Source organism: Balaenoptera acutorostrata, chromosome 6, assembly GCF_949987535.1.
Source record: "Balaenoptera acutorostrata chromosome 6, mBalAcu1.1, whole genome shotgun sequence".
Taxonomy (NCBI): Eukaryota; Metazoa; Chordata; class Mammalia; order Artiodactyla; family Balaenopteridae; genus Balaenoptera; species Balaenoptera acutorostrata.
The window spans coordinates 18,716,304-18,735,560 of NC_080069.1; the positions used below are offsets into that span (position 1 = coordinate 18,716,304).

At 36.6% G+C, this 19,257-nt stretch overlaps 1 long non-coding RNA gene across 1 annotated transcript; it reads right to left on the bottom strand.

The window, feature by feature from the left end:
• Nucleotides 1-15,568: 15,568 nt before the first annotated feature.
• Nucleotides 15,569-17,566, bottom strand: LOC130708475 (uncharacterized). Its single transcript, XR_009008726.1, has 3 exons — nucleotides 17,478-17,566; nucleotides 16,406-16,779; nucleotides 15,569-16,287 (listed from the first exon to the last, which is right to left on the bottom strand). It is a non-coding gene; the product is annotated as an uncharacterized LOC130708475 (long non-coding RNA).
• Between the last annotated feature and the right edge of the window lie 1,691 nt (nucleotides 17,567-19,257).

The following is a 19,257-nucleotide window of genomic DNA, read 5'->3' on the forward strand; positions in this document are numbered from 1 at the left end:
GCAGATGTCTTATTTCTCTCCATTTTTCCTGATCATTTGTCCTAAGTTTAAGCCATTCTATTTTTCTCTTGGTACATCTGTCACCTGTGATTCTTCTTTTTCTCATTTTCAAGTCTCATTTCCCTAATCAGTGTCTCTCCTGACTTGGCCATGAGCTTTGGTACTCACAAGAAAATTCTGGCATTTTCTCTTTTGTTCTGTGTGAAAGTGGGCAAACTCTTATATTTTACCAAAACGCACAGTCACAGAATGAGAGAGACTAGGCGCCTATGAAACTCTGTACCTGTTTTGTTCTTTTAAGGATTATCCTTTCTGGTGTTTTTGTGAGGTTTTATTTTTTCCAACTTGAAAATATCCAGACATCCCTGGCAGGCCAGTGGTTAAGACTGCACACTTCAACTGCAGGGGGCAAGGGTTCAATCTCTAGTCGGGGAACTAAGATACTGCCAATCACGTGGCACGGACAAAAAATAAAGATTGAAAATATCCAAAGAAGTGTCCATACTCCCTAACATTCCTGCAAAGTTGGCGCTCAATAAGTACCTGTTGACTAGCTCACTGAGTCTTTAAAATCACCCACCATAAGAGAAATTTTATCTTATCTAACTCAAAATTGTTTCTACTTCAACACTCAATTGTTTTCCCTTTAATTACCTCTAGTAGTTTTCTTCACAATAATCTAGTACTTGGAGCTTTATTCCCCATTGTCTTATTATTCTCCTTAGTTTTTGTTAAGTATTTGTGTCTCATAATCTCATCATATAATTTATGTGCTTTTACTTTTTATTTTTATGCTATTCTGTGTTCTAAAGACCTATCTTTATATACTGTGATACTTCTGGTTCCCTGAAAATCAACCTATATGCTAACATTGCACAGGGTGGGGAGTGCAATCTTAGAGAAGCAGGAGATGGGGGGGAAAAAAGCAGGGAAGAAGGGAGAGCAAATAGGAAGGGAAGTATTACTCAACAGACCAACATTTGGCAGCAAGTTCAGCCAAATGCTCAATCACAAAGGATAATTTTAGAGATGCCAATAATACCAGAACTTCTCAGGACAGTATGGAAAAGAAGAGTTTATCTGCTGACTCCTTACTATTTTCTTTCTCCCATTGGTGTTGACTCACCCAAACTTTCAGGTTACATCATTCATCCAGATGCTAAAGGCCGCCACAGGAGCCCCCAGCCCCTATACCTATTGAATCAGTCCTCCCAGCACTCAGCAAAGTGATCTTTCTTGCCCGGCTGGCACCACATCTCTGGTGGTTGATGGTGGTGGCAGCATCAGCAACCTGGACCATCACCCTGGGGAATGAACGAGCTACTTGAAGCCAATTTTCTCAGCAAGCAGGGCTAGTGCTCATTAACTGGGTCCCACATAATACCCTTTATAGAGAAAAATAGCTTAGTAGATCCTTGCATATTGCCTTTATCATTTTCCATGTGGAGCCAACTTGTTCTTCAATGTCATTTTTACGCATTTTTCTTTCCTCACCCATGCAGCTCTGTCCAGTGGAGGCTCCTCCTCCCTCTCATGACCCTGATTCTGTCACTAACTCTCAAAGGCATCTCCTTTGAAGTCCACTGGCTTAACTTACACTTTCCTTTCTCCATTTAATTTGTTCTGACTTCCTTTGACAAAACTCCGAAATGTTTTCCTGCATTTCTGTCTTTCACCAACTGATTCAGTTACTCTGTTCCCTGCTATGATCCTGAGGGATCAGAATATTGACCTTGATTACCTGTCCAACACTCCGTAAATCAGTCTGCAATTGCTGGACATTGAGGTCAATTACCAGATTTCACTATTATAAATAATACCTAATGTTTGCACATATCTATGGTTGTTTCCTTAGAATATGTTCCTAAAAATAAAAGCACTATGCCACTGGAAAAGTTGCCTGATACTGAATTTTCTCCCAAAGGCAGTAAAGTGCATGTTTATTCACATTCTTGACAATATGAAGCATTTAAAATGATCTTGTCCAAAGTATTTAATAAAATAGAAAATGGAAAGAAAATACATAATATATTATATATATTTACAAAAAGATAATATGTATTCATTGCTATGTAGTACAAAAGTATGAGAGATCTTATTTATTCATTTATTCATATATTTATTAGCTAGCCTTTTTTTTTGGTTTTTTCAATAATAAACATAATTAAGAGGACACCTATTTTGTAAATGACTTTTAGATAACACTCACAGCAACCAACCTACATGTCTAAAATTTTATGTCATATTTGCACTTCCCAGAAGCACTGGATGTTTGCTTCATAAACAAGTGAAACAGTAAATTTCACATTACTGAATGGGATTCAGAGCATTACCAACTGTGTATTATTAGAGAAAAGTTTTATAACCTGATTTTCTTCTTTGGTGCTCAAAAAAGTCCATAAAGATTTCCTTCATAAAAATTTACTCTTTTAGGGTCATGAAACTACCCTCTGTGTCGTTTCAGAATTCTCTTGATATACTATGTTTACTGTATCTATCATCCAACAGATGTGCCAGTACTTAAAAGCCAGCAGTGGATATGTACCCTGTGGTTTTAAATTCTTTAATTTTTAATATAGGAGTTTTAGTTTATGTTTACCTTTCAGCACAGAGGTATACACCAGATGTTTACCGTAATTCCACTTCAGTTTGCTTTCTTTTATCTCTACCAATATTTTAGCATTAAATTGCATCTAACTAATTTGAAATTATTTTAATCACATTAGACCTATTTGTTTAAAAAGAAATCTATGTCATAAAAACAAAACCATTCTCTAATATATAGTAATGAATACACAGGTTTAACTATGTCAAATATGAAGTCTTCTATACCAAATGGGTCATAATGCAATCAGATACATTCTTGGACAATTGTTGGAAGGCATTCTATCATAAACGATTTTTTTTAATTACTAACAATTTCCCATTTTACCCAAAACTTTAATGTTTGATTGTAAACTGTTCATCCTTTCTTCTTTTTTGAGCTCACATTATCTTAGACTTGCCTTTGTTCCATATTTTCTCAGTAAATGTAAAAGGCAAAGCTTTTACCAAAGGTAAAGTTTATTTTTCTTTTCATACTTTAATAACAAAAAACAAAGAATATATAGTAAATTATTCTGGCAGTAAACTGTTGAGCCTAATCGTCAGCAGACTCTTTCTCCTTCCTAATAATAGGAATTATATTAATGTTTCTACACAATGGACTAAGTAAGTATGAACCAAAAGAATGCTAAGACTTCTGGTTTTAAAGTGGTAGGATACGATGACTCTGCCTCTTCTCCCCCAAATATATCCCATATAAAAGGGCATAGAAAGAAGAAATATAAATCTATGTTCAATAAAAATGGGAGCCATCTACCAAACTGAAGCACAGAATATGAGGACTAGCCACTAAAGGTAGTGAAAATCAAGCAAGAAAAAAGAAAGAGCATCCCCGCGGCTACAACTCTCAAAGCTTGCACAATTCAGGTCTCCAAAAAAGGTGATTCAGCATGAGTGGAAAAACCATGAAGCTCTGATTTTGAACAAAAGGAATAGGGTTAAAAGGCTGGCAGCATACACTTCCTTAGGATTGGTCCGATGATGCAAAGTAGCACAACAGAAAAGGCTGAATGAATACCTACAGATATGCCATATTTGCAGGAAGCAGTCTGTCCTTGAGGCAACGCAAAAAGACACCTTGAAATGTGAGCAGCCTGACAGTGTCAATCTCTGTTGGCTTGGGAGAGGGACAGGCTATGATGACTCATAAAGAAATACAAGCCTGTGTCATATGGAGCTCCCAGGAAGAAGTGAGAATGCTTGCTAAGGTGAAATAGTGCTTAGTGGAAACTACCTAGTCCAGGAAGTACTGATCTCCTTCACAAATAAATAAAACTCGAAAGATCAAGCTTCTGTATAACTATATAAGAATTTTTAAGATGAAAATAGAAAAAACAAGGGACAACTGAATCACACTGACAGGAAAAATAAATTAGATGCAAATAATGAATAAAATATGACCGTGAAATCAGAGGAATGGGTGAAACCAAGAATTTAAAGCAGAGATACAAGAAAGAAATACCCACCAAATAACTAACAAGATGGAAACATGAAGTGACCAGTTCAAGATACTAGTAAAGTGAAACATTAAACTATCACAGTCCCACTGAAGGCAGCACAAAGAAAAGTAGACACTGGTGAAAACACAGTAACAGATCTGGATTTATCAGTAAGAAATGACAAGTGAGAACAAAATGAAATAAGAAATAATCGAGTTGAATGTACTAGAGCATTCCAGTTCCAGAAATGGAAGAAACAGCATAGCCTAAAAACCCACGTGCTATAAAAGATCTGGATACTGAATACACTGTCCTATCTCAGAAGAGACGTGAAAACTACACACACACACAACAGTACATCTGGAACTGAAACTACAAAATCTCAAATTGAATTATCTTGTACAGCTTTAACAAGCCTCTTGATGTTCCTTGCTTCCTGGTATTCAGACCCTGGTGTAGTCCTCTTTCATATTATACCAGTGTTGGTCTATGTAAAAAATAGCATATGGTATAAGTGATGGTATGTCACTTCTGAGATTAGTGTATAAATGATACCCATTTCCATTTCCATTATTCTCTCTCTCTCCCTTTCTCTCCCTCTCTCTCCCTCCCTCTCTCATCACTCACTGTGAGGAAAGCAAACTGACATATTATAATCAGCCCTGTGGAGAGGCACACATGTTAAGGAACCTAAATCTCTGGCGACAGCCAATGGGGAACTGAGGGCTGATAACAATCATGTGAGTGGAACTGAAGTGGATTCACCAGCCCCAGTCAAGCCTGGAGATGACTGCATTCCCAGATGAAAGGTTGACTGCAATCTCAGGAGAGATTGTGAGCCTGAACCACGCAACTAAGCCATATGATACATGTTTCTATTTTAAGCTGTTAGATTTTGGAATAATTTGTCATATAGTTGTATGTACCTAATACAACTTCAAATGGAACACAGAAAAAGAAAACGTCAACAAACATATCCAAAAATGTTATCCAAAATAAATCATGGGGGAAGGTGGAGCAAAAAATCCCCCCAAATCCTCAAAGTATTAGTGACATATGGAAAAACATCAAGTACTCTAACTTATGTGCAGGTCAGGTTGGAGGCCCAGAAAAAACTGGGGCTGGGAAGTGACAAAAAATTTCAATAAATGGCTGAATATATTCAAAATTTTAGGAAAAAACATATCCTCAATTTCAAGAAGGTCAGCAAGTACTGCATACATTTCTAAATCTGTGATTAATTCATGGCCAAATTGATAAAAAAGCAAATTCTAAAAAAAAAAAAAAAAAAAAAAAAAAGCAAATTCTAAGCCAAAATTCTAAAAGCAAATATAGAGGGAAAAAACTTAAAATACAGGGAAACAATTACGAACAATGGTAGCTGAACATCTCATTAGAAACAATGCAAGTCAAGGCAAAAGAATGACATTTCTAAAATATTAAAAGAAAAAAGTCAGCTTAGAATTGAATATTCAGTGCAAATATTCTTCAAAGTTGAATTAAAATCAACATTTTCAAATACATGAATGCTGAGAGAATTCTGTTGGAAAATCTGCATTTTAAGAAATTATAAAGACTTCAGGCTGAAGTGAAAATATATCAGTTGGAAACAGATCTAGAAATGGCAAATAAGTAGATAATTTTATGAATTGTTTTTGTTTTCATTTTCTTTTCAAAAAAATTTTGAATGATATTTTATTGTTTAAAGTGAAAACAATAAAATTTTGTTTGGGGGTTTCTATCAAAGGTAGAAGTAAAATATATAGCCCAATGACACACAGGACCAGAGTGTGGGCAAATGGAATTATTTTATTGTAAGTTTACTATCTTAAACATAAAGTTATATAATATTATTTAAAGATAGGCTGAAGTGAGTTAAAGATGGATGGATAAAGAATATGTTGCACATATGTACAATGAAATTTTACTCTTTTGAGCTCTACTATAAAAGAAGTAAAGAAGGAAGTATAGGTAAAAATCTCATAGTTTAGGTAAAGTGCAATACTAAAATAATGTTCAAATAATTTACTAGAAAAAAGGATAGAAGTAACAATAAAATGGAGGAAAGAGAAAGCAATTAATGAGATAAGAGACAACACAACCATATGAATAATTACACTAAATGTAAATGGAGTCAACATTCAAAATACTATAATTTTTTTAAAAAGATGAGCGATAGATATAGATAGATTTGATTAGATTACATTTTTTAAACATCTTTATTGGAGTATAATTGCTTTACAATGTTGTGTTACTTTCTGCTGTATAACAAAGTGAATCAGCAATATGTACACATATATCTCCATATCCATTCCCTCTTGTGTCTCCCTCCCACCCTCCCTATCCCACCCTTCTCGGTGGTCACAAAGCGCCGAGCTGATCTCCCTGTGCTGTGCAGCTGCTTCCCCCTAGCTATCTATTTTATATCTGGTAGTGTATATATGTCCATGTCACTCTCTCACTTCATTACAGCTTACCCTACCCCCTCCCCGTGTCCTCAAGTCCATTCTCTACATCTGCGTCTTTATTCCTGTCCTGCCCCTAGGTTCATCAGAATGATTTATTTTAGATTCCATATACATGTGTTAGCATATGGTATTTGTTTTTCTCTTTCTGACTTACTTCACTCTGTATGACAGACTCTAGGTCCATCCACCTCTGTATAAATAACTCAATTTAGTTTCTTTTTATGGCTGAGTAATATTTCTTTGTGCATATGTTCCACATCTTCTTTATCCATTCATCTGTCGATGGACACTTAGGTTGCTTCCATGTCCTGGCTAATGTAAATAGTGCTGCAATGAACATTGTGGTACATGACTCTTTTTGAATTATGGTTTTCTCAAGGTATATGCCCAGTAGTGGGACTGCTGGGTCATATGGTAGTTCTAGTTTTAGTTTTTTAAGGAACCTTCATACTGTTCTCCATAGAGGCTGTATCAATTTACATTCCCACCAACAGTGCAAGATGGTTCCCTTTTCTCCACACCCTCACCAGCATTTACTGTTTACAGATTTTTTGATGATGACCATTCTGACTGGTGTGAGATAATACCTCATTGTGTTTTTGATATGCATTCCTCTAATGATTAGTGATGCTGAGCATCCTTTTGTGTGTTTGCCGGCAATCTGTACATCTTCTTTGGAGAAATGGCTACTTAGGTCTTCTGCCCATTTTTGGATTGGGTTGTTTGGTTTTGTGATATTGAGCTGCATGAGCTGCTTGTATATTTTGGAGATTAATCCTTTATCTGTTGTTTCAATTGTAAATATTTTCTCCCATTCTGAGGTTTGTCTTTTTGTCTTGTTTATGGTTTCCTTTGCTGTGCAAAAGCTTTTAAGTTTCATTAGGTCCCAATTGTTTATTTTTGTTTTTATTTCCATTTCTCTAGGAGGTGGGTCAAAAGGGATATTGCTGTGATTTATGTCATACAGTGTTCTGCCTATGTTTTCCTCTAAGAGTTTTATAGTGTCTGGCCTCACATTTAGGTCTTTAATCCATTTTGAGTTTATTTTTGTGTATGGTGTTAGGGAGTGTTCTAATTTCATTCTTTTACATGTAGCTGTCCATTATTCCCAGCACTTATTGAAGAGGCTGTCTTTTCTCCATTGCATATTGTTGCCTCCTTTATCAAAGATAAGGTGACGATATGTGCATGTGTTTATCTCTGGGCTCTCTATCCTGTTCCATTGATCTATATTTCTGTTTTTGTTCCAGTACCATACTGTCTCGATTACTGTAGCTTTGTAGTATAGTCTGAAGTCAGGGAGCCTGATTCCTCCAGCTCTGTTTTTCTTTCTCAAGACTGCTTTGGCTATTCAGGGTCTTTTGTGTTTCCATACAAATTGTGAAATTTTTTGTTCTAGTTCTGTGAAAAATGCCATTGGTAGTTTGATAGGGATTGCACTGAATCTGCAGATTGCTTTGGGTAATACAGTCATTTTCACAATGTTGATTCTTCCAATCCAAGAACATGGTATATCTCTCCATCTGTTTGTATAATCTTTAATTTCTTTCATCAGTTTCTTATAGTTTTCTGCATACAGGTCTTTTGTCTCCTTAGGTAGGTTTATTCCTAGGTTTTTTATTCTTTTTGTTGCCATATGATAATCTCAATAGATGCAGAAAAAGGTTTCAACACCCATTTATGATAAAAACCTTCCAGAAAGTAGGCATAGAGGGAACCTACCTCAACATGATAAAGGCCATATATGAAAAACCCACAGCCAACATTGTTCTCAGTGGTGAAAAACTGAAACCATTTCCTCTAAGATCAGGAATATGACAGGGTTGCCTACTCTCACCACTATTATTCAACATAGTTTTGGAAGTTTTAGCCACGACAATCAGAGAAGAAAAAGAAATAAAATGAATCCAAATTAGAAAAGAAGAAGTAAAACTGTCACTGTTTGTACATGACATGATACTACACATAGAGAATCCTAAAGATGCTACCCAAAAACTACTAGAGCTAATCAATAAATCTGGTAAAGTAGCAGGATACAAAATTAATGCACAGAAATCTCTTGCATTCCTATACACTAACGACAAAAAGTCTGTAAGAGAAATTATGGAAACACTCTCATTACCATTGCAACAAAAAGATTAGTTTTTTTAAAATCCCAACTACATGTTGTTTACCAGAAATGTACTTTGAACACAAAAACACAGTTTCAAATTAAAAGAATGGAAAAATATGTACCATGCACACACTAGCTATGAGAAAGATACTGTTAATACTTAAAAACCAGACAAATAATTAAAAATGGAATATTGCCAGGGATAAAGAGAAATATTTCATATTGATAAAAGGATTCATTTTTGTAAAAAACTGTGTATGTATCTTATAATAGAATTTTATAGTAACTGAAGCAAACATTGATAGGACTAAAGAGAGAAATAGAAATGTGGAGATGTGTAAATTTCAGAAGAAATTGATGAGAGGGTCAAAAATGGTTGCCTCTGAAGAGAAGGCTGAGAAAAATGAAGGGAGTGTTCTAACTATCTCTCTTCTATACAAAAATATCTATATATGATAATGAGACAATAAGAGTTTTATTTTAGTATTTATATGCAATATATAATGGTTCTTGTATTAAGGTAATTTTTTTAAAAAACTAATTTGAGAAAAATATTCAAGGACCAGTCATGGTGACAACAAACATCATTTCTGTTCCAACTAGCATACTGTTTCTGCTCAATGGAAAAACACAAAACGAAGAAATATGTGGTTTGGACAAACTACTTCATTCACAGATTTTAATATTATATAGTTAACTCCATAGAAACTAACAACAAATTATTAAATTTAAAAAGAGATACTATCAAGATTGAGGTTAATAAATAATACAATTGCATTTTAACAAGGAAAAATGAGAATATTATCTAATATGATACAAATAATAAGATGCTCAGGAATAAATATAATTTTAAGAGTACAGTAAGTTTATGAAGTAAATTATAAAACTTTCTTTGGAAAACACTAAATAAAACCTAAACTACTGAAAACAGATATTATGTCTATGGATAAGAAGACTCAGTATTGAGTATATGTATATATATATATATATTTAGTAGGTAGATAGATAGATATTTATCCTTCCAATTTCTTGGTATGTTCAATGCAATTTCAATACAAGTCTCAATAACATTTTCCAAATACTTCAACAAACATATTTTAAATTTTAGTTGGAAGGATAAAGAAAAGACATTTCTGAAAAAAATAAAAATTTGGGGCTCCCTGCCTTACAATACAAGAAGATCATTTCAATTTTATGGACATGGAGATTAAGTTAATGAAAGAGGTAGAGAACTCAGACACATACCCACAGGTCAAAGAAGCTCAGAGAAAACCAAGCAGCATAAATACAAGAACAAACAAACAGACCTATGCATATCATATTTAAACTACTGAAAAACAAAGGCAAAGAGAAAAGGGTAGACAGAGGGGGCAAAAACACATCGCCTACAAAGGAACAAAGAAATAATTACAGCAGACTTCTCGTGAGAAAACAGTGAGGGAAGAAAATAAAGTGGCATCTTTAGGATAATGAAAGAAAAAAAAATGTCAACCTATAAATCTATATATAAATCTCTCCATAATTTGAAGAGACTATCCTCCAAAAATGAAGAAGAAAAAAATAATCATACATTCTCAAACAAACAAAAACTGAAGGATTTAATTCCCAGTGTATCTAACCTACAAGTAATGTTAGTGGAAGTTCTTTAGATAGCATATTATTTGTTTAAAAACAAAAAAAGAATTTGGATCTAGAGAAAAAAAAATAAAGACCATTGCAAATGGAATAAATGGAGAGAATATATATTTTTTTTATTTTTAATTGTTCTACTTGATAATTGCTTGTATAAAATAATAATTATAAGAATGTATTAGATATTTATAGTATATGTAAAAGTGAAATATATGACACAAAGGATAGGAGGCATGAATTTAGAGTATACTGTTATAAGGTCTTTACACAACATGAAAAGTCATATGACATTAGGTGAAGGTGGATGTAGAATACTTTAAAATGCGTATTTAAAATCCTAAGGCAACAATACAAAATATTTTTCAAAGAAGTTATAAATTATGAGATAAATGGAAATATTTTTAAATGCTCAATTAAATTCAGAGCAAGCATAAAAGGAGAAAGTAATGGGGAAATAGAACAAATAGAAAACAGCTAGCAAGAGGGTAAATTTTAATTCCACTATGTTAATAATAACTTTAAATGTGATCCACACCCACACGTTAAAGATAATCAGATAAAATAAAAAAGCAACTTAGGAAGGTTAAAAAGTAAAAGGAGTGAGAAATATATACCATGAGAACACTGATAAAAAGAAAGCTGGTGTAGACATATTAGTTTCAAACAAAGTAGAGTCCAGAACAAAGATAATCAGGGATAAAGAGGTCAGTTTTCCAAGAAGACACAAAATAATCCTAAATCTGTATGCACATAATAGCAGAGGAACAAAACACATGAGGATATCTGTGAAAATGGTGGAGTTAGCTTTAAGGGCCCATCCCTCCACAGAAACATAAAACAACCAAGAAAAACTGTCAGAATCAACTTTGTCAGAACCCTGGAGAGCAGCCAAAGGTTTACAGTAACCAACCACATAATGAATCAAAAATTACAATGAACTGAAAGGAAATGAAATGAAAATTTAATGTAATTTAAAGGGGCAACTTAAAAAGGTGGTAGCAAGAGTAGTAGTAGAAAGGAAGAGCTAAGTGATAGAATGAATGTGTATGTCTCCCAGGAAGATACTCCCTGGTCTTTGATTGGACTTGGCAGCATTCTGAAAAGTCCTGGGCAGATACTAGGGAAACTACTCAACAACTCATCTATAAAACCTCTCTTGGGTCCTTTCTTTTTAGAGATGGTCTATTGCTGATTTCAGATCATTCCAATTCTGACTTTATCCCCCAATGTTGGGATTGTCCTCTGAGAGCCTTGTCAACCAAAAACTCTATATCTGACAAAACTGTCCTTCAAAAATGAAGAAGAAATTAAAACATTCCTACACAAACAAATGCTGGGGGCATTGCTGTTTGCTCACCTCCCTACAAGAAATGCTAAAGGGAGCTCTTCAGGCTGAAATGAAAAGACACTGGACAGTAACTTAAGACCATACAAAGAAATAAAGAACTCTGGTGAAGTAATTACATAGGTAAATATAAATGTCAATATTATTATATTTTTGGTTTATAACTCTTCATTTTATTTCCTATATGATTTTTAAATGCATAAAACAATAATTATACATCTGTCTTAATCAGTACACAATGTATAAAAATGTAATTTTAGACAATAACTTCATAAAGGAGGAGACACAACTATTTATATAGGTTCAGAGATTTTGTATCGTATTGAAGCTAAATTGACATCACTTCAAATTAGATTGTTATAAGTATAGTATGTTAATTGTAACATAAATATGTATGTTAATGGTAACCACTAAGAAATCATCGAAAACTATACAGGAATGAAATGAGAAGAACAGAACAATATTACAAAGTATGCATTCTACCTCCTCTAGGAGGTGATGCTTAATTCCTCTCACCACCACCTCCCCCCTCCTTGAGTATAAGCTGATTTAGCAACTTGCTCCCAAAGAACAGAATGGAACAAAACAGAAGGAGGAAAAAAAAAAAAAACTTTACTATGGATAAACCTGGAAAACACTACTCTGGCCAGGTGATCAAGGAAAACATTACCAGTGACATCTTATTATCATGTACCCCCTAAGATGATGCAATACACAGGGTCCTTTACATGTGTAGTAGTCTTCCCCAAAATGTATAACCTCGGTCCAATCACGAGAAAACATAAAACAAACCCGAATTAAGGGAATCTCTATAGGATACCTGACCAGTACTTCTCAAGGTCATCAGCAGCGAGAAACTGCCACAGATCAGAGGAAACAAAGGAGTTATATGACAACTAAATGCGATGTTCTATGCTGGATTGCAAACGAGAACAGAAAAGTGCACTAGTGGAAAAACTGATGGAATTCGAATAAAGTCCACATTTTAGTTAACAGTGTTGTACTATCATTGTCTTAATTTTGGCAAAAATGTACTGTGGTCACTAACATTAGGAGAAACTGAATGAAGGGTATATGGCTATACTTGGTACTATCTTTGTAACTTTTCTGTAAATATAAATGTATTCTAAACTTCAGAAGTCTTTAAAAAATGGTTTGCCATCGGAGAAAAGGATTGACTTCCTGTGAAAAGGAACAACATATGCAAAGACCTGGAGGAAAGCGAAAATATATCTTGTTCATGTAATAGTGAGGAAAATGGCCTGGTTGGAATAGAGGATGCATGAGAAGTAGGCATGGTAGTTGAGATGAAAGAGAGTTTTGAAGGCTAGGCTGAGGAGAATGTGGCTGAGAGAATCAAACACCACACCCTGGGGAAGGCACAAAGCAAGTCTGAGCCTGGCCAAGGAGTGAGATTTCTCTGGGTACCAGAGATCTCTCAAGACCTCCTCTCCATCACTCAGCCCACTCGTTCCAAGACAACTGTTCTCTATTGTGTGCTGGGCCCTGGACTGGGCAGGAGGACAGAAGGACAAAGCTTTGTCCCCTGGGGCCACATCACCTGGAGAGAGCCACAGAGTCAGGCCTGGGTCAAAGTGACTGGGACGATGGGATGTGTGCCAGAGTGAGAGACAGAGGGGTGAGAAGGAGCCAAGCACTGGGTGGAGGCAGGGAGGGCTTCCCAGGGGAGGTGACGCCTGTGCTGAGACATGAAAGGGGGAGCAGGAGCTGGCCAGGTGTACGAGAAGGAGAAGGTTCCTGAGAAGGAAATGCTGTGATTTCCAAAGAATGGGGTCTGAGGCTAACTTGTGGAACGACAAGCAATTGCCAGAATAGAAGACTCTCACTCTGGTTCCGTGACAGAAACTGACCCAGTCTCACTTTATAAAGTAAAAGGATTCAGAATGTATTGAACCGTGTGCGCAGGCTAAGAGCAAAACGTCACACTTACCACCTGAAACAGTATGTTTTAAACATGAAGTAAGCATTAGGGAAATAATTCGAATTTCACTGACTAAAAGAAAAAAAAAACTCACACAATTTAAAAACATAAAAGAATTTAAAGCAAAACACTTTGGACATGGAAACTGACTCCCACAGGGTAAGAAGAAAAGAGGAGGAAAGTAAACAGTATTCTAGGCAAGTTCTCAACTTGTCTTAAATATAAGCGCTGCACTGGGCAGTGCTTTTTTTGCTAAGCGACTTCTACCTAAATACAAATTGATAAAAATTGGAGAAGCTACCTAAGGTAAGAGTCCTGGAGCAGCTTGGACTTAAAAATAATAATAATAAATGCAAAATGCGAAACTTGTTTTTAGGCAAAGACACTGGAAAAAAAAAATAGTTACTAACTGGGATTCTCTATAATTACTGACCAGAAAACCATGCCCATGCCACTTTGGAGCCCTTCCCCTGACAGCCCTCTAGCCTCCCTGGCTCTGCTCTGAATCAGGCTCAAGTATACAGTAGCCACAGTGAGAACCACTCAGATTCACCAGGCAGCACACATGCCTACACACACCCCAGAACGCAGACAAATCCAAAACAACCCAGTAATTAAATCTGGAGAGTCAGGCAACCATCATCTGAGACTCATAAGTATCTGGCAAGCAGATCGGCCAGTGACAGTGCATCAGACAACAGCTGTCACCTGCTATAATTATTTTGGAACTATCTTTAAATCTCTAAGAACTAACATTGAGTGACCAATGCAATCTTCTGTGACAGAATGCAAGAGACAAGCCCATTTTGAGGAGAAGGAATACCACACTTTACGCTGAAGAGCAGTGGCCATTGGCACCCAACAAATCTCATTCATCCTTCAGCTTGAGGAAGAGACACTGGACAAAGAAAAGGCTGTCCCCAAACTGTCAATTCTACACATTTTGCCCATCACAAGCCCAGCCCTATTGGAGGAGTTAATTTGTTCATTCTATTCTCCACAGTGACAGGACAGATGACTTTCCAGGATCACTATAACATGGGTGATGACCACTCACTACCACTGTTTTACCAGAACTTTCTGTCCCCTGTGTCTGAAGCTATGTTAGATGGTGCACACAGTATACACAGCAAACCACTTTTAGCATATGGGGATGTCTACTTGAGTGAGATATGCTAACTAGCTCAGTCCCAGTGTTAGAGCATGACTCCCCTAGGGATGTTGACGATGGCTATTCCAAACTCTCAGATCCTCTGGAATCACACCATGCTTCCTATCCTAGTGTCTTCCTGGTCCTAGTCCAAAACATGCTGCCCAGTCCTCCCAGGTACCAGTCCCTAAATGCCTGTTGATCTTCATACCCTATCAAATCCCCCGACACTTCCTTTGTGGCACTTCTGTCAGCCCTTACAGGTGTCAACTGTTCTTCAGAACACAAATGCATTGCAAAAAGGAAGGTTAGCGTGGAGTAAACATCACACATTAGAGAACACTTTCAACATCAGAAACAGCCATGGGGGGCTCAGGAGCAGAGAACAATCGCAATGAGCTACATTTATACTCAGGCCAAGTTTGCAATGGCTTGCACACTGGTTTTCATTGGCTGAGACTGTAAGACAGCAGTCAGAAAGAGGGGAAATTATATATATTATTTTTCTTTACATAAAGAGCCCAGATCCATGAGTGACCCTTTGGAAAAGAAGTACCAGGAATGTCAAGTAACTTGGCCACTTCAATGGTTACAGTCTGAAATAGGTGCAAGAAATACACTTGTGTTACCTCCATAGATTTGGTTACTTGTTAGAAAATACCAATACCAGTGACCATGTGTGTGACGTTCAGAGCCTGGCACGTGCGAGGGCACACGGCAACAGTCTCATGTCTCTACTTATTAAATCTAGAGGGAAAACTGCTGACACAAGGTAGGGTATCAATTTATCCAATTTAAAGCTTCTGTGCCAAGAACTGTGGTTTCCTGTGAAATGGGGGTGGGTGTCAGATATACTCCTCCTCTGGAATATCTAAACAATTGAAAGGTAAATCAATAGAAAATGTTTAAATTATAATTTGTTTTAAATTATCTGAAGATTTATAACCACAGCTTTCTCAAATAATTTAAACATGCACATGGTGGTTACAGGCATGGGCTTTGGGGTTCATCAGTAGACATTACTTACATTCAGGTTATACGTGTATGAGGTGGGTAAATGGGGAAAATGAGGTTAATGGGTTAATAAGGCTGTCTTAGACTTGTTCTGAAGATTAGAGACCACAGATTGTGTCTGGAACATAGAGAGCACTAAATAAATACTGGTAATTCTTATTCTAGAAAACATTTTCTTAATTAAAATGCATTCAACCTGTCTCTGGTCTAAAATGGATAGATTAAAATAAAATGTAAAAGCCTGAGGAATCTGTAAAAATAAGTTCCTCAAAGTTTGATTTTACAAGGTAAAGAGAAACCCAAGAACTGTTTTCCATTTTGCAGAGTAATCATTTGAAGCTGTGGCTATACAAACATAGACAGAAAATCAATAAATTTATTTATAAGGAATAAATGTGCTATAATTCGGAAATTCTCAGAGAATACACCAAAATTAAAGTTAGTTAAATCGTGAGATTCTTATTTCCCCTAAAAATAGATTCTTTTTTGACAATCTAGTCATCATGGGTTATCTTTTAAATTGTTATGATGTCAGTGCATCTTTATGTGGGCACAGATACAAGCTCCTTGCTTGAGAGTCCTAGGAGCAGAAAAAGTACATAATTAAAATGTTAGAAGCTGCTGTCAATACAAATTCTAACCAAAATTAACGTAAAAATTTCTCTAAAGCTATAATCTGTCAGTGAACATAATCCTACCTCCAAAATTCCACTTAAGGGTAAGCTGTACAAAATTACATCTACTGTTGTTCTTAGTGTGAGGTTCACGGGCAAGTGCACTTGTTCAGCTGCCAGCAGGTCTCTTTCCAAAACAACTCTGCACTCTTTTTGGAGGCCAGCACACCATTCAGCCCCCTCAGTGGAACTGTAGTTTCTTTCACCACAAGGAAGCTGCACAGGGCAGATGAAAGAGCTCTGGGCTTCACAAAGGACCCTTCTATTCTTTTAAATATTGTTTCAATGAATCTTTTTGCATCTTTTGAGTTTTTGGCCCCCTCTTCTGGACAATCTGTTTCACAACTGCAAATTGCTTCCATAAAAGCTGAGCTGAGTACATGGATGACTGAAATGTTCTAGGCAAAATGAAATCAAAAACATAATTTCCAACAGTTAAGGGTAATTCTATTTCTAATGCCTTAGGAAAACTTGCTTGTCTTTCCAAGTAAATAACTATGCAAAACAGGAGTCAGTTATGTCCTAAGCTTGAGCCTATTTTTCACAGAGGTCCAGAAAGTTTGAGTTCCATCTGCAATTAGAGAAGGTCTTGTGCATTTTAAAAATAATGGCATCTGACATTATAGGATGTTGCTAACTTTCAGCCCAGAACTCTGACTACCAACTATTAGCCTGGGGCTCTGTAGATAAGCATTCTGCTGTAGAGAACACAGAGAGGCAGCAAAAGGGCTGTAAAATCAGTGTGTCCACACAACCCCAAATACTGCTCATTAGGGACATGAGGTCTGATGATGTAAATCAGGCCATGGTGAGAGCCAATTTCATCAGAACCCTTAGGCCAATGCAGGGCCCACATACATGTACTCCATCAATCTTACACAGGAGCTTCCCAGAATGCCCAAGAAAAGAGAGGCATCATGTATGGAATGCTAGGGTAATGAGGCTTTGAGGAAATGGCTGAGGGTAGGGGTGCATGTGGTACGCAGGTCAGGGGGCTAGACTCTCCTTCAGGCTCTCCCACCACCTGGGTGCTAGACCTTGGGTACATCTAAGCTTCCTCATGTGTCACATAAGAGAATTGGGGCATAAGTGGTACCTGAGGTTGCTGCTGGCTCCTGCTGTCTACAGGATGCTCAAGCAGATGATTGAGATGAAATGAGCTGTGAAGCTGCACAATAACAAAAGCTTGTCCAGTCTTCACATGGCTCCTAGCAATTGGACACATCTGTAAGAACAAACCAAAGACAACACAGGCCAACACAGGACATCCCACTGCATGATGAAATGTGCTCATCACCAAACTCTTAGAATGATTCTAAAAGTCTGGCCTAGTGTTGTGGACAAAACAGCAAGCCTTGCTAACAGGGTGAGAAACAGCCCAGTGCTGCGCTTTGGCTCTTCTGATTTGGGCAGATTCTCAGACATCAGAAACACAGTGGTGGGGAGGGGGTGTTAACATCTTCATTAAAAGCCTCATTATAAGCAGACTCATTGTTCTTGTCAATGCTGTTTGCTAAAAAGTTACTTTTTTTTTAACATCTTTATTGGAGTATAACTGCTTTACAATGTTGTGTTAGTTTCTGCTGTATAACAAAGTGAATCAGCTATATGTATACATATATCCCCATATCCTCTCCCTCTTGCATCTCCCTTCCACCATCCCTATCGCACTCCCATATGTGGTCACAAAACACCGAGCTGATCTCCCTGTGTTATGTGGCTGCTTCCCACCAGCTATCTATTTTACATTTGGCAGTGTATATATGTCCATGCCACTCTCTCACTTCGTCCCACCTTACCCTTCCCCCTCCCCGTGTCCTCAATTCCATTCTCTACGGCTACACTTTTATTCCTGTCCTGGTCCTAGATTCCTCAGAACAATTTTTTGTTTTGTGTTTTTTTTAGATTCCGTATATGTGTGCTAGCATACAGTATTTGCTCTTCTCTTTCTGACTTGCTTCACTCTGTATGACAGACTATAGGTCCAACCACCTCACTACAAATAATTCAATTTCATTTCTTTTTATGGCTGAGTAATATTCCATTGTATATATGTGCCACATCTTCTTTATCCATTCATTTGTTGATGGACACTTAGGTTGCTTCCATGTCCTGGTTATTGTAAATAGAGCTGCAATGAACATTGTGGTACATGACTATTTTTGAATTATGGTTTTCTCAGGGTATATGCACCGTAGTGGGATTGCTAGGTCATATGGTAGTTCTATTATTAGATTTTTAAGGAACCTTCATACTGTTCTCCATAGTGGCTGTATCAGTTTACATTCCCACCAACAGTGCAAGAGAGTTCCCTTTTCTCCACACCCTCTCCAGCATTTATTGTTTACAGATTTTTTGATGATGGCCATTCTCACTGGTGTGAGGTGATACCTCATTGTAGTGTTGATTTGCATCTCTCCAATGATTAGTGATGTTGAGCATTCTTTCATGTGTCTGTTGGCAATCTGTATATCTTCTTTGGAGAAATGTCTATTTAGGTCTTCTGCCCATTTTTGGATTGGGTTGTTGGTTTTTCTGATACTGAGCTGCGTGAGCTGCTTGTATATTTTGGAGATTAATCCTTTGCCAGTTGCTTCATTTGCAAATATTTTCTTCTGTTCTGAGGGTTGTCTTTTTGTCTTGTTTACGGTTTCCTTTGCTGTGCAAAAGCTTTTAGTTTATAAGGTCCCATTTGTTTATTTTTGTTTTTATTTCCATTTCTCTAGGAGATGGGTCAAAAAGGATCTTGCTGGGATTCATGTCAAAGAGTGTTCTGCCTATGTTTTCCTCTAAGACTTTTATACTTTCTGGCCTTACATTTAGGTCTTTAATCCATTTTGAGTTTATTTTTGTATATGGTGTTAGGGAGTGTTCTA